The sequence below is a fragment of the Thalassophryne amazonica genome, chromosome 14 (genome assembly GCF_902500255.1).
Source record: "Thalassophryne amazonica chromosome 14, fThaAma1.1, whole genome shotgun sequence".
Lineage (NCBI taxonomy): Eukaryota > Metazoa > Chordata > Actinopteri > Batrachoidiformes > Batrachoididae > Thalassophryne > Thalassophryne amazonica.
In genome coordinates, this window is record NC_047116.1 from 92,852,688 (window position 1) to 92,868,218 (window position 15,531).

A 15,531-nucleotide genomic window follows, 5' to 3' on the forward strand; every position below is an offset into this window, starting at 1 on the left:
TGTGTGAAACACCTTGAGGTGACCCCGTGGTGAACTGGCGCTATATAAATGAATAAATTTAAATTTAAATTTTAATATGCCTCATCCGATTCTCCCAATCCAACCAGGATCCTCCAAACAGACACAGCAACAAAGATATGCTGTTTTCATCTTAGGTCACAGAAAACCATCCAAGTCTCATAACCATACAGTAAGACTGGAAGCACCAGGGCCTGTTTCCACGAAGCTTTCTAAGGCAAAAAAGTAGCTCCTAGTGTCATTATTCTAAGAAAAAGTCTTAGAATTCCTCAAATTTTTAAACATTTTTTTGACTTTTCCTTTGGTAAGATAAAAGTTGTTCACAAAGCACCTTAGGCCTTAAGAGAGCTCCTAAGGTGCCAAACTGTTAAGAGGAGGGAGGAGGACTTGGAAGAAGTCTAAGAGCATCTGAACAGATACAGAAACAGATACAGAAACAGATATATACGTTTATTGTCATTGTAACAAAGTACAACCCCCTTTTCTACTTTTTTTTACTAATAGCCCAATTTCATAGCATTAAGAGTGTGCATATCATGAATGCTTGGTCTTGTTGGATTTGTGAGAATCTACTGAATCTACTGGTACCTTGTTTCCCATGTAACAATAAGAAATATACTCAAAACCTGGATTAATCTTTTTAGTCACATAGCACTACTATTATTCTGAACACTACTGTATATATATATATATTCTTATCTTGTATTTGTACTCATACATAGATATTTTCATTGCACTGTCCTGTAGAGTTTTATACGTATACGTATTTCAACCTTTTATTTTTTACTTTATCTGTCTGCACAGGAGAAGCTCTCTCCAATGTCATTGTACATTTTGTATAATGACAAAGTGCATTCCGTTCTATTCTAACTTGATAACATTCATACAGTTATTAATAGCAAAGTAAACAATGTCAGCAGCCAGAACCTAAACTCACTTGTTTGAGAAGAACCTCACTTGTGTGCTGCAATCTCTGCTCTTGCTTTGAATGACAACATGTACCAGCGATTCTAACACTCGCCACTTGCGCACAATTAGCAACATGGAGAGTAAACATAACAATAACCTAATCAGTATAACTACCGTGTTGCTCGTGGGGATCCATGGGCTCTAGATTGGGTAGTGTTGATAAAATAGGTAGGTGACATTTTTCACAGGTGGTAATAAATTATGCAAAGTTTCTATAATGAGTTGGAATGAGTCCAGAATATTTTTAGAACCTTAGACCTCAACAGTTTTGAAAAGAACTCAACCCATTTTTTTCCAGTTAATTACATAAAGTTTTTATGTTAATTTACTGTCTTAATGTATTTATAAATTGTTTACATTCCTGTTGTCATATACACACTATTAATATTATCATTATTTTTCTTATTATTATAAGTATTGCTGTTATTTCATTTTATTACTTCTATTTTGTCATTTGATTTTTAAATGGACCACAATTGAAATTATTTTTTCACTTTCTTGTGTCATGCATTTTTTTTTAACATATTTACAATTACACTAGTACTTACATTGAACTTCTTAAATAAACTCACACAGGCACGCACACATGCACACTTTTGATATCTAAATAATCTGCATGTGAATGAGGTATGTTCAAACATTTTCAAGCTGTGTAACAATTCATTTAATTGTGCTAAGTTTCATCATCATGAGATCACGACTGCACATTTCTTAATGTAGTTCAGGTTATATGATCAGTTGATTTCACTGTCCATTCATAACTAGGAGTGCAGAGTGCATTTGTTTTTGTTTCGTTCCTATTTCCTTTTTTGTGACAACCAATCACAGCTCTTAGGGGACCGTGTCATACCTAGCAACGGGGTAACCCTGCCTCTTCACAAAGATAGAAGTTTCTGTCCCCTTCTTGCCCAGAGTTCTTTGAGAGGGCTTTAAGTTGCTTTGTGGATATGGGCCCTGGACCATAATACCTTGAACTTTCATTCACCCGTATTGGTACTGGCATCACCAAACACCTTTGTGGAGGGACCTCATGACTCCATAAGTTTCTCACTGGCATCTCTCGATCTCAAAGGATGATGACCCAGAGGCACGAGTGATACGTCAATCTCTCAACAAGTTTGACACTTTCTCTGATGGATAATGAGTCCAGGAAGTCATTGAAAATCTGGATCTTAGTCTGGATCCATGGCAACTGCAAACATAGACAGTCCAACTCCTACTTCTGCTTCTCAAGTGCTGCGATTAGGGGTCCATTGATTCTGCAAAAATCATAGCATCATCTGTAAATTGTAGGTCGTTTTGTGAAGATGGGCTAGAGAAGACTATCTGTTTGTAGCTTGGTGGGCCCACCTCAAAATGGATTTTCATTCACCTCTTTTATGAAGATCTCACCTCATGACATCACATAGATTAAGAATGACCTTGTCTCTGTGAATTGGCATAGATAATGAGTACTCTTTAATAGTGAGAACAAACATTTATATTTGGGGAATATCTGGATAACAGTGCACGTTTTACATTAAAAAAATCCTCACCATTGAGATATGGCGCCATGATTTGAATGATGCTCGGAGACACTGTTGATGAATGTGAGGTCATGCAGTTATCAAGCCAGAGCTCAACTCAGCGCACTTTGTTATGATGACCCCCAGATCTTTCTGCACATGACAAAGCAAGATTTAGTCTGAGCTTCCAAATCAAATCTCCTTCTTCTCTTTTTAACCAATCTGAAAATATCTCCCTGCTGCAAAATATACACGTTACAGGATTTATGCAGTGTGCGGTACACTGTGATTTGTGATGACAGCAGTTGAATATTATGCTGATAATTTACGGCACTGTAAATCCACAGCCTCATCTCTGCTCCCACTGTCAAATTCCAAAGTTGTATTTCAGTCGTGGCCCCTCAGCACCGAGGCTACTGAATAGGGAAATAATGACTGCTGTCGAGAGACAATGTCACTATTATTTTAGATCTCTCAGGTCTCCCTCTTTCTCTCTCTCTGTCTCTCATTCTGTCCATTTCTCTCTTCCACTTTGTGTCTTCCCCACATTTCTATTCCTTGTCTCACAGGCTATGTCCCTTCACGGCAAAGTCGCACTCTTGAAGTTGATTCACTTGTCTCTCCTCCCGTTTTGTGGCCGCGTCATTAAAATCCTGTCACTTGTGAATATGTAGAAAATGTTCAGTGGCATCTTGGAAGGAAAGTTGTAGTTATCCCATGTGATGGTGCTTCAGAGAAAGCTGATGGCCTAACAACAAAGTCGACAGCATGCTTATAGACCGGGTGTATCACACCATCTGTCACTTCTTGATGCCGCCGTCACACAGTATGCGACATACTGAAAATAATGATGCTCATAGCAGACATGTGAATGAATTTTTTTGCTCATCTCTTATGAATAATCATTTATTTTATGCAGTGCAAAAAATGTAGTCTTATAGATCAACAGACAAGTATGAAATGAACAATTATTAACTTTTAACCCTCTGGAGTCCAGGGTATAGTTGGCTGTTTTTGACTACTTTTGGTTTTACTTTCAAAATTTACCTTAAAAAACTGTTTATTTTGCCTTGTTTGGTGTCATTTTTTCAGCACAACCTCACCTGTGTGACTTTAATTTCAATTTATTTCATTTTATACAGCACCAGATTACAACAAAGCTGCCTCAAGGCATTTCACACAAGTGAGGTCTAACCTTACCAACCGCTAGAGGAAGCACACAGGCGACAGTGGTAAGGAAAAACTCCCTCTGACTTTACAGTTTTTCTTTCATTCTGACATACTGCGTTAACACAATGAACCTAAAATACAAATAGAATTTTTTTTTTGTTACTGTGAAAACCAGAAACATTTTATCAAGCTTATTGATGAGTCTAAACTGACCATACAATCAGGTCCAAAAGTAGTTGGGCAGAGACAATTTGTGTAATTTTATATCTGTATAACACCAAAGTGGAGTTGAAACAAGATTTTTTTTTTTAAGTGTTTCACCTTTAATTCAATGGGATTAACAAATATATCACTTTAACCATTTTTAAATTATAGTCATTTTTCATGCACAGTCCTTCCATTTTAGAGACTATAGGCTCTTTTTCCATCAGGTCCTGAATTGCCCACAAACCCCCACGGTCAGCCATCTTGCCGGGTAAGCCTAAATTGTTATTAGCCAATGATGCAAGTGACAAAGTGAACACAACTCAAATCATCCTAAATTTGTAGCATTGCAAGAGTGACACAATGGAAAAATCTCAAAGCATTGATAATCTCTAGAAAGGATTGGTTCAGTGCATTATGTTGACAAGTTGATAATAATTAGCAATAGAGATCCCTACGTGATCACTGTAAGAGAATGGACTAGGGACATGACGACTCTCTCTCTCTCTCTCTCTCTCGCTCTCTCTTGATGAGCCAGATATGGTTTCACAATATAGTATTTCACAATATAACGTATGGTGCAAGACCACTGTGCACAAACTGAACTTGACAACTTGACAACTATCCTTGTGTACTATTTTAAAATGTAAATACCAGTCACAGAGTGGTCAAAACAGATTTAGAAGTGATAATGGTTGAGCTAAGGGTCAAAATCCTGACACTCTTCTCTCCCTCAACAAGTCTTTGGTCTGCTTTCCCAGATGAGTGATGATCTGCGGTATAATATAATACCGTCGGCTCGTATCTGCAACATGCAATCGGGTTGTATGGCCCCACACTGCACATGTATTCACCATAACTGAGCGCATAGATAAGAGTGTGTCAGCCAATGTGACAAACGCTTCTACACTTTGGCTTGCCCGTCAAGATGGGCAACGGTTGCATTGTGGGTAGAGTATGATGTCATAGGAGAAAGGGACCATAAGGAATTGGACAAACTATATATCAGGATTACTGTTAAAAGAAATCATCACATTTACAGCAAGGTTTCTTTTGACAAGTCATGGGATAGATAAATGAAATTTCCAAATCAATGAATATATACTGAACTTAATTTACACAAAACATTAAGAAATACAAACAGTGTGGTTCTGTATGGTAAATCTGTCTGGAGTAGACTGTTCTCAAAAATAGAGTGATTATGCAAGAAGGCTGCTGAGGGAAGCCACTAAGAAACCCTGAGAGAACTTTTAAGGCTTATGTTTATTTATTTGTTTATTTATTTAGAACCCCATAAGCTTCCACAAAGTGGTTGCAATACTAATATATCTGCTGATACCTACATAACAAAATGGCAAAGATTTCTGATATTTTATTATCAAACCCTTATGACAAAGAAATATAATTGAGGCTTGATGTTTTACAGTTTAAACATGAACTTTGTTATAAATAGTTATAAATATAGCCAACAACTAACCTATCAACGTACATCATGTTGCCTTCATGTGGATTAGCACTCACCATGTTGCATCGCTTCGCATTTGCATAAAATAGACTTCTCATCTCTTTTGAGATGAGAAGCACCTATGCTAATTGAAAATGAATAGCAGCTGGTCACTTTGCCACTGTCTCTTGTCACTAATGTGACTAAGGGATAATGGTGCTTCCAACCATGCTTGACAACACTGCAAATAATGACATTTGACCACGCTCTGCTGAACCAACTAAATGATGACACCTTTTCCAACAGCCAACGTGTTGTTCAACATTATTTATTTTGTAAAATAAAAGTTACCATGTCTGCAACAATAATGCAGATACTAAGATGTTTCTCAATATTATCGACCAGTATGTTGGTCAGACTGTAATAAAGTACATCCCTTCGACTGCTCCCTTGTTTTCACTTGGGGTCGACACAGCAGATCCAAGGTGGATCTACATGTTGAATTGGCACAAGTTTAACACCAGATACCTTTCCTGATGCAACCCCACATTACATGGAGAAATGTGGCAGGGGTGGGCTTTGAACCAGGAACCTTCTGTACTGAAACCAAGCGCACGGGCTGTAATAAAGTGTGTAAGTTGAAATAAGCCAAGTCATACTGTAAACAATAGTGCAGTTGAGCCATGTCATTGTAGTTTTGTAGTGACAGCAATGCTACTGGACTTTAAAGTCAGAACATATGTTTTGTATGGGCATGTTTGGAGTTCTAGTATTAGGTTAATCTTTGGCTGGATTTTTCAGACTGATATAAACTATATGAATAAAATGCCATCCAATCTACACAAATTACCCAACCATTGTCTTTGTTGTCTAATTGTTATTTACGTGTTCACTCTTTGCCGTACTGCCTCCACAGCTGGTAGGGAAAAATCCTGGAACTGATTACCACGTCCTTGTTTATGCAAGGAGTCAATTACAGCACAAGGATCATGGAAATGACAAGATAACTGTTTTTTGTTTTTGTTTTTGCAATTACAACTTCAGTCATTAAAAAGTGTTAGCTGTGATACCTGTGAGTGTTCTACTCACCTTTGCCAATTGTGTAATGAGACACACCGCTGAAAAGGAAATGCATGGGTGTTGACAGAGTTCTAAATCAACAAACTGCAGTCCTACAACACTTCAAAATGTGTGTGACACTTTTTAATATGTTCTTACATTTGTGGTTATTTCATTATACATTTCTGATGATGTTATTAAATTATTTATGATATTTATAGCCAAGCTAAACAAACTGATCATAACTATATTCTACCTCACTAATGATAGACTGATAAATGGATTGGAGCGACGTCTGATGTTTTTTTTATGGATGTTGTCTGGGGCTGTTGTAGTGAAGAAGTAGTTCAGCCAAAAGGCAAGACCCTCACCTTAGCAGTCAATTTACGCTCCTATTCTCAGCTTTGGCTGTGAACTTTTGGTATTGACCAAAAGAATAAGGTCACAGATAAAAGATGTGGAAATGAGATTACTCTGTTGAGTATCTGGGCTTCCACTCCTGGACAGGATGAGAAGCTCAACTATCCGGGAGAGTCTCTGAGTAGACCTTTTGCTTCTTTGCACCAAAAGACAAAACAAGTCAAGTCAAGTAAAGTCAGCTGAGATGGGTTGGGCATATGGTGGGGTTGCCCCCTGGTCATCTCCGTAGGGAGGTCATTCCAACACGTCCAACTGGGAGGAGGCCCAGGACATGCTTGAGCAATTACATTTCCCAGATGGCTTGGGAATGCCTCGTGATCCCCTGGGAAGAGTTACAGGACTTGTCAGAGGATAGGGAAGAGAGGGATGAACTTCTTGGTCTTCTGCCACCGTGACCTGGACCTGGATAAGCAGGAGAAAAAAAATGAACTAATGGTATTTTTCAGTCATTGTACCACTAAAGAATGTGGGCAGTGAGGTGGCCAAGTGGATAACGTACTTGCTTTTGCAACAGAATGTTCCCAATTCAAGACCTTCCATGCCTATACCTACTGTCCTTGTAATGTGGAGTTGTGTCAGGAAAGGCATCTCACATAAAACTTGTTGAACAAACATGCTGTTACCAATTGTAAAAAGGGAGAATCTGAAATAATGCATTTTCTGATGTACCATTGACTATAACGTAGTTTTCTACTGTTATGTTGAGTGTTGTGTGGGCCGCTGAAGAGGAGGTACTCCTGGCCCACCACCACCAGATGGCGCCCTGCTTGGAGTGCGGGCTTCAAGCACGAGAGGGCGCCGGAACCAGTGGAGTGACAGCTGTCACATCACCACCAGCTGTCACTCATCTACGTCAACCACCATAAAAGCTGGACTGCAACTCCACCTCCCCGCCGAGAAATCATCTACCATACAGGTAACTTCTCTGCTGAATCTGAAGACCTTGTGTAATAGTCTGATCTCATTTGCAGCCGTTTTCCTGTGACGGTGTCCTTATCTGTGGGATTGGCGTTTGGTGTGGACTGCGACGGCTTCACCTCACACCCCAAACCAGATAAGTGGTTAAACAGGAGCTGCACGAGTGTGTGATTGGAGGTGGAGGTGTTCCCTCCTAACTGAACACAGACTGTGGGATTACTGAGTGTGCATACTCACACTCATCAAACTGTTTCTGTTCTCTGCCAGCAGTACCGGGTCTGACTGCTGAAGACAGTGGCCACCTGGGGTGCAGGGCTTGGCGGCTCCGGTGTTCTTCAGATCCGTTGGTGGTGGAAGCTGTGTGGGTTCCGACTCTTCTATCACCAGACGTCTTCTATCTTCGAGCCTGCCACACGCCACCTTGTGTATGATTGACATTCCGCACTATTGTTATTGTCTGTACTTTGTTGTGCGCTTCACAACATTAAATTGTTACTTTTTGGCTTATCCATTGTCCGTTCATTAACGCCCCCTGTTGTGGGTCCGTGTCACGACACTTCCCAACATTGAGTCTACAGTAGATTTATGGGATGGCTGCCTCTTTCGCTCTCTTCATCCCTCTCAAAACCAAAAATGCAAAATGGCATTTCTCACATCCAAATCAAATGTCAAAGGAGAGCACTCAGTGGCTTGATGGCTGACAATGACTGTATTTGTAAAAGTGAAATTGATCATTAACACTGAGGATTTTGCTGAGATGTTTAACGACTGTATTTTCTGGTGTGTGAGTCGCACCAGACTATAAATTGCATTTATCACTCCATGAAAGAAGAAGCAACATGGATTAAATCACTGTACGAGGTCTATTAGAAAAGTATCCAACCTTATTATTTTTTTCAAAAACCATATGGATTTGATTCATATGTTTTTACGTCAGACAAGCTTGAACCTTTGTGCGCATGCGTGAGTTTTTCCACGCCTGTCGGTTGCATCATTCGCCTGTGAGCACGCCTTGTGGGAGGAGTGGTCCAGCCCTCTCGTCATTGTTTCATTGCGGGGAAATGGCGGAATGATTTGGGCTTTTTTTCCATCAGAATTTTTTCAGAAACTGTTAGAGACAAGCAGCTGGAAACCATTCGAAAAATTTATCTGGCTTTCGGTGAAAATTTTACGGGCTTCACAGAGAATAAGGACTTACTATTCTGTTACTACAGCTTTAAGGACGCCCCACAATGGCGCACAGTGCACCGCGCTCCGAGCCGCCATCGAGAGGCAGAAAACACCACAGCGCACCGTGCACCATTGTGGGGCATCCTTAAAGCTGTAGTAACAGTCCTTATTCTCTGTGAAGCCCATAAAATTTTCAGTGCCAATGAGCTAATTAATGTCACTATAAGGGCACAAAATGTGAGTAAACTGCTTCTTTCAGCTACTGAACAGATGATCATATGTAAGGTGAACATACCACACTATGAAACATTTGAAAACACATTGAATCATTTCTATATTTACCACAAAAACAATGCTTTAGCCATCGAAAGCAAAGACCTAATTAATGTTTTTGTTAAAGAGCAAACTGCTTCTTTAAGCAACTGAACAGACGATCATATGTGAGGTGAAAGTACAACATAATTTAAATTCCTTCTTTAATGCATTTATAAAATAAACTTACCATTATTTTTTTTCTTCTCATTAAAAAAGCTGTCCTTGTATTTCCAAATGAGTCCAAACAAGGTTTCTTTCAAATAGAGAAAAAGTAGTCTATCTTCACTGAAAAGTGTGGTCTTCCAGTAAAAGAAACATGTTACGGTATTTCATCAAAACAAAAAATTCTTTCTTTCTTTCTTTCATGATCTTATTCTGGTGGTTTTGAGGTCCACTTCTGGAAGCATAGATTTATGCCACTTTGGGTGAGAAACAGGGCTTATAAATCCAGGCCCCGTTACCTCTGCCTCTCCCACCGGCTGAAGGCACAGACCTGTGGGGTTTCTCCCTCTGGATAGGCTCCTTTTGTGGATCATCTCAGGTATGGACCTGCCAGGACCACGTTTTGTGATCAGATACAGGGCCACATTGTAAAACAGGTGTTACCTGAATTGTGTTACCCTGTATAAATATATTTTAAATAAATAAGTCAGATGACAGATTGTTTTGTTTGAGTCTCTTTCCAAAGCTCAGTCAGCTGTTTGGGACTTTTTCTCTTCCTCGTTTAACTGTGGATTATCAAACAGACTTCTTGAGCACAGCACTAACCTCTTGTGGATTAAGTGACACTTAAGGTAAATTCAGTTTTAAATGAGCTCACAACAGCTGTAACAACACACACACACACACACGAACATCAATTCGTGTGTGTTTTTACAACACAGTTCTTTGTGTCATTAGACACTTTTTGCTATTTGATACAGCCATTGATTCGTATTTACTTGCCTGAAGTGACTTTTTTTCAGATAGTGGGTAAAATATATAAATATAAGCAGCATATTGTTTTACTGATCATGCCTATAAGTAATCCAGGGGATTCCGCCACCACCACTCCATCCCCCTGTGATAATGTCTATGAGGGGATGACTGAGTGATATCATTCACACAGACAAACAAAGGTAATTTAGTTCTTGCCTTATTTAGCTTGTTTTAGTGCAACCTTAGGCTATTTAGAATGGATCTCTCCAAGTCTCCTAACTTAATCTGCCATTTATAGGCTGGGTGGTGGAGGTGCGTAGGATAGGAGCGGGGTACATGTTGTGATTGGACAGCAAATGTAACCAAGGAAACCATAGAGCTTTAAGTGTTGTAAATTGGCTCAAACTCATTTATCCATAATGTGAGTTGTGAGATGAGTGAGGCAAACATGATCAATCACAAACTGTGACACAACTCAATTTGTTTAGACACAAACTCGTACTCATCCACTTGCTGTGTTCGGCACATGTTTCCAAAATGTTGGAATTAGACTGCAAGAGTTTTGCTTTGAAATCTGGAACGTAATTAAGGAAAGTATTTCAAAGGTAGCCTCATAAATAATGCAAATTCTGTTTAAATGCCGCTGACAGCCAGTGCTGGCTCTGCAGAATGGAAACTACAGGAAAGGCTGAGCTGGACTATCTGGTCATCAGGTGCCTCCCTTGGAGTGCTATAAATTGACAGAATGGGAGACAGTGCAAAATAGATGGGATAGCTTAAATGAATAAGACATGCTATTAATAAGATTCCTAACATTACAGTATGAAACTGTAAACTGGGACATAACTATTGTAACAAACAAACCTGTGCCTTAACCAAGCTACACAGTGCCGTGCATGCAGCAAGCATTGAGCATTCCTTAACTTTTTAAGTTAGGAGCCAGTCAGGCGATTCTATGGTAACGGAATTACAGTCGGAGCACATTTTTAATGGGGAGATAAAATATGGCCAGATTTTCTTGATGTCGTAATTCCGTTACCATAGAATCACCCAGTCATCAATTTTGACCTGATTGGTACCACTGAAGGTGACCAAACGACACTTAGAATCCAGCCTCAGTGTACCATGGCCTACACAAAAGTGTATGATAACATCACAGATGATAACCATCACAGATGATAACCATCACGGTAGCTGTAGCCAGCTAGGGGTCAATGAAGAAGTACACAGAGGTCAAAATGTAAAAATGCTCCAATCATGTTGAAAACTATATCACATTATTTGTCTGATCATAACGATTCCAAAAAGGTATAGTTTGGACTATCTTTGATGGAATCTTCTGGAGTTATGGGGTAAAAACAGCAAAAATGGTGACAAAGGTCAGTTTCAGTTTGTACAGGGGTCAAAAGTTAAAGTTGTTCCAATTTCTGTAAAAAATTATGCAAATTATTGGTTGAAAGAAAAGGATTAATAAATGGAATAGTTTTGACTGTGTTGAATGTTTGGTCTCCAAAGTAAAGGTCAAACAAGGTCAACGTCCATTGAATTCAATGACAGGTGGTATATGTTAATCTGTAACATGATAACTAAGCATGACAGATGGTGCAAACTATTCCTTATTAGAACTCTATCAACCCAAACAATAATTTGCAATGCTTGCACTGAGTGTTGGTTAGGGCTGTGGCAACAGGTGGGATAGCTGCCGTTGTTGATGAGGAAAGCTTTACTGACTTTGCAGATGATGCTGTGATATTCAATGAATTAAACTTTACTTTATCTAAATTCTGGGGCCTTTAGTGAAGGTTCACCTTAGAATTTCTTCTGTTTTTCTTGTTGCTTAATGCTGACAAATTATACTGTATTTGTTGTCTTTCCCAATGCCCTATTCTGTTTTTTTTCTCTCTGTTTGAGGTGAGGCTTCATGCAGATGTGGGCGTGGTGTCTACTTCTGTAACCCTCCTGTCTTGTGAACTGGCAAAATTTCCTGTATGTTCATTTTGTAAATTGTTTTGTGAATTGTGTTGGTAGCATGGCCCAAGCAGAGGGTCACCCCTTTGAGTCTTGTCTGCTTGAGGTTTCTTCCTCAAATCATCAGAGGGAGTTTTTCCATACCACTGTTGCCTGTGTGCATGCTCTGGGGGTTGGTAAGGTTAGACCTTACTTGTGTGAATCACCTTGAGGCAACTTTGTTGTGATTTGGCGCTATATAAATGAAAATAAATTGAAATTGAAAAAAAATATGAAAGATATGCCTTTATCTTAGCAGTGACGTTCATGTTTATGGATCCTTGGTTTTTGAGATTGATGGATGCCTTGGAAAAGGTTAGACAATAATGAACTTGGGGCACAGAAGTATTTGGCAATAACTATGTCATTGGGGTGAATGTGAGGCATTATTGTAAAGTGCTTTGATCTGATGCAGATGGAAAAGTGCTATATAAATGCAGTCCATTTACCATTTGTGTCTTTACAGTATGATAAATGTTCAAGTCTTCAGGGTCCCAGTGCTTCCTGTCTCACTGTATGGCTGTGAGACTTGGACACAAACCAGTAACCTAAATTGACAACTAGATGCCTTTACTGTGTACAACTGGAATGATTTTGTGTCAAATGACAGTTACTTAGGTAGACTAAGAGGAGGAGTATCATTTGCCTCTTGACGGAATGTCAGCTACAACATTTTGGCCATGTGGTGCATTTCTCTGTGCATGGTCCCAGTGTTGAGGAGCTGAGTGGCCGGAGAAGGCCAAGCATTTCACCTGGCTGCAGGTTCCTTTCAAGAGGTGAAGATGCATTAGTTATTTGCCATCTGGGTCTCAAGGCAACTTCACAGTACACTGAATGCTGCAAAGTTCGGTGCCAGCACATTCTCCCTGACCTGACCTCACCCACAGCTAATATTACCATACTGAACACAAATTACAAACATGCATGAACATTAACATCATCGACTCTGCAGGTCAGGTTTACTGACCCTGTTTGTACCTCCTGTCAGACACGTTCCATATTTGCAGGCGTGCATATTACATAGCAAGTGTACCAGACTGGAACTGCAGTTTGTTTGTCATCTATGCTGGCACTTGTACATACAATCACTGCAGTGCTTTTCTTGGAATTAAAGAAAGGGTTGCACAAACAAAGGAAATATTATGTGAGAAGGGTGTAAATCAGGTACTGAATATGGTTTTTCTGGGTGATGTTCAGGGCACACCTTGCTGAAGCTCCAAATGTTAATTTGGTTTTCAGTAATCTTGTTACTAAATGAACAAAAGAATGAAGGAAAATTTATTTCATTACTTTTCCCAAATAGCTTCAGGAAGTCTAAGATAAGACATTTGCAGGACACACATCACAGGAACAGATCTGTTTCTGTTGTAGCCACTGCCACAGGAATGTGTGGCAGACTGTCAATTCATAGCAATGGATTAAAAAAAGTTTTTAAAAGGCCTGAGAATTATTACTGTGTGCTGTCCATTTTTATAGGAAACAAATGAAATTTAGAGGTGTCTTTTAAAGATGTGAAAATGTTTGGGCATCCCTGATTCTGTGAAATAACGTGGATATCTCCAGAGGTCCAGTTGTCAGGAGTTGGTTTTGACTTGCAGTGTCTGGTCTTCCTCTTGGTACTTCTCCTTTTGAACTTTGCGATCACTTGATGTTGTGATGCTTAACACCGTTATGTATCACTGTTCACCAGGGATCACAGTTTTCAGCAAGAAGTTTCCAGAAATTTTTGGTGGTGACGGGTGTGGGGGGTCCTGATTTATTGCAATTGGGCACTTCGCTCGAGGAGATCCTTGTATTCATGGAATGACAGCGTGATCTTGTCACTGATATTGGTAAATGTTATTATAAGTATATATTAAAAGGTACATTTTGATATTCAGAATAAGCAACGCTTTCCTTTGTGAATAGTAACATAATAAGGTAAAATTTGCAAAGTGTAATATTCATTTTTATTGCAAATCTTTCAAAATCACCAGTGAATTTTTAACAGATTGAACAGGAATCTCCAAAAACATCTATAATAGTGTCATGGAGATCACAGAGGTTTATCCTACTTCTGTGGACAGACGATACAGTGTAAAAATTATTTCATATTGTGGAACATAGTGAGATATGTTCACTTTCTTTCATCAGAAGATAATGACTAAGAAATTGTGATAAACATTAGGTTATCAAACTTAAAAACTTTGTCTTGTTTTATTTTCTTTCTTTATTTTACTTTTTCCTTTCTGTTCTTTATTTTTTTCTTAATTTATATTTTTCGTTTGCATCATTTTCTTTGTTTTTTTTTTTTTTGGGGGGGGGGGGGGGGGGGGTGCATAATCCCCAGATACACCTCTGCACACTTGTGGACCTCTGGGTTTCTCCCATAGGTTAAGAAGTCCACTAAGGTCTGATATAGAGCTTGTCTGAGGGTTGGTTTAGCCCAAAGGCGTGTGACGGATACTGGTGACGTCTCTGGCCCAGATCTACAGGACTCTGTCCCCTTTGATATTCCTTGACTCCACAACTTGCATAAGCACATTGAAGGTCACGCTCGCTCTGTCGCAGCAGCCTCATGAATATTAGTTTTTAATAAGAATTTGTGGCTCGATTTAACAACAAACCTAACCTTGTTGTGAAAAATGCACGCCACGTACACTATCTCCCACCTGGTCACTCATCCTGATCAGTGTTGTTTGAAAATTCCATAATATAGTGCAATGTCTTTTAAGGAGGTGCTACCTTCACAAGACCCAAAACCAACTTACCCACAATCCCCTTCTTGTAGAAAACATTATCTGTCTTAGTTGTATCTACAAGACATAATGACCAACTCGGCCTCTTTGATTTTACCTCTGACATTGTTAAATAGTGGTATTTCCTAAACACAGTTACTGATTGGGTAGATTCCTAACCTTGTTGTCTAAGTGTAATTGGAAATGTGACATGAGTCAGTGAAGACATTATTGTCCAATCAGGATCCACACGTGATCAATTCACCTTAGTTTTCTTTTAATTACTGGAGAGGAATGAGGGCAACAGCCTGATTTGTGTTTGTTATTGAGTGCTATACAGGCCCCGAGGTTCATTGGTTCCCCTGCTGGCGCCCAGATACTAAAGGGCATGAGAATCTACGACTCTCTCTGGATGTAAAGCCAGTCCAATGCAGGTTACTTCCCTATTCAAGGTCGGTACTCAATTGCAGCTGGATAAACTGGGCAATGAAAATGAGGGTCTTTTCCAAGGACACAAACAGGTAACATGATTGAGACTCAAACCCATGCCTGTATATTGGTAGCCCAATACCATATCCTACTGAGCTTCCTGCTCTCCATCTCACAAAAGGATATCCACATAACCAATATACACATCTTTGTTATAGTTCTTATTCTATAACATTTTCTTAAATATTACCATAAGGCCAATAATATG

The 15,531-nt window shown here is 39.3% G+C and overlaps 1 long non-coding RNA gene across 1 annotated transcript; it reads right to left on the minus strand.

Annotated features, from left to right (window-relative positions):
• Nucleotides 1–1,794: 1,794 nt before the first annotated feature.
• LOC117525425 lies at nucleotides 1,795–5,910 on the minus strand. Its single transcript, XR_004565047.1, has 3 exons — nucleotides 5,896–5,910; nucleotides 4,363–4,367; nucleotides 1,795–1,903 (listed from the first exon to the last, which is right to left on the minus strand). It is a non-coding gene; the product is annotated as an uncharacterized LOC117525425 (long non-coding RNA).
• Between the last annotated feature and the right edge of the window lie 9,621 nt (nucleotides 5,911–15,531).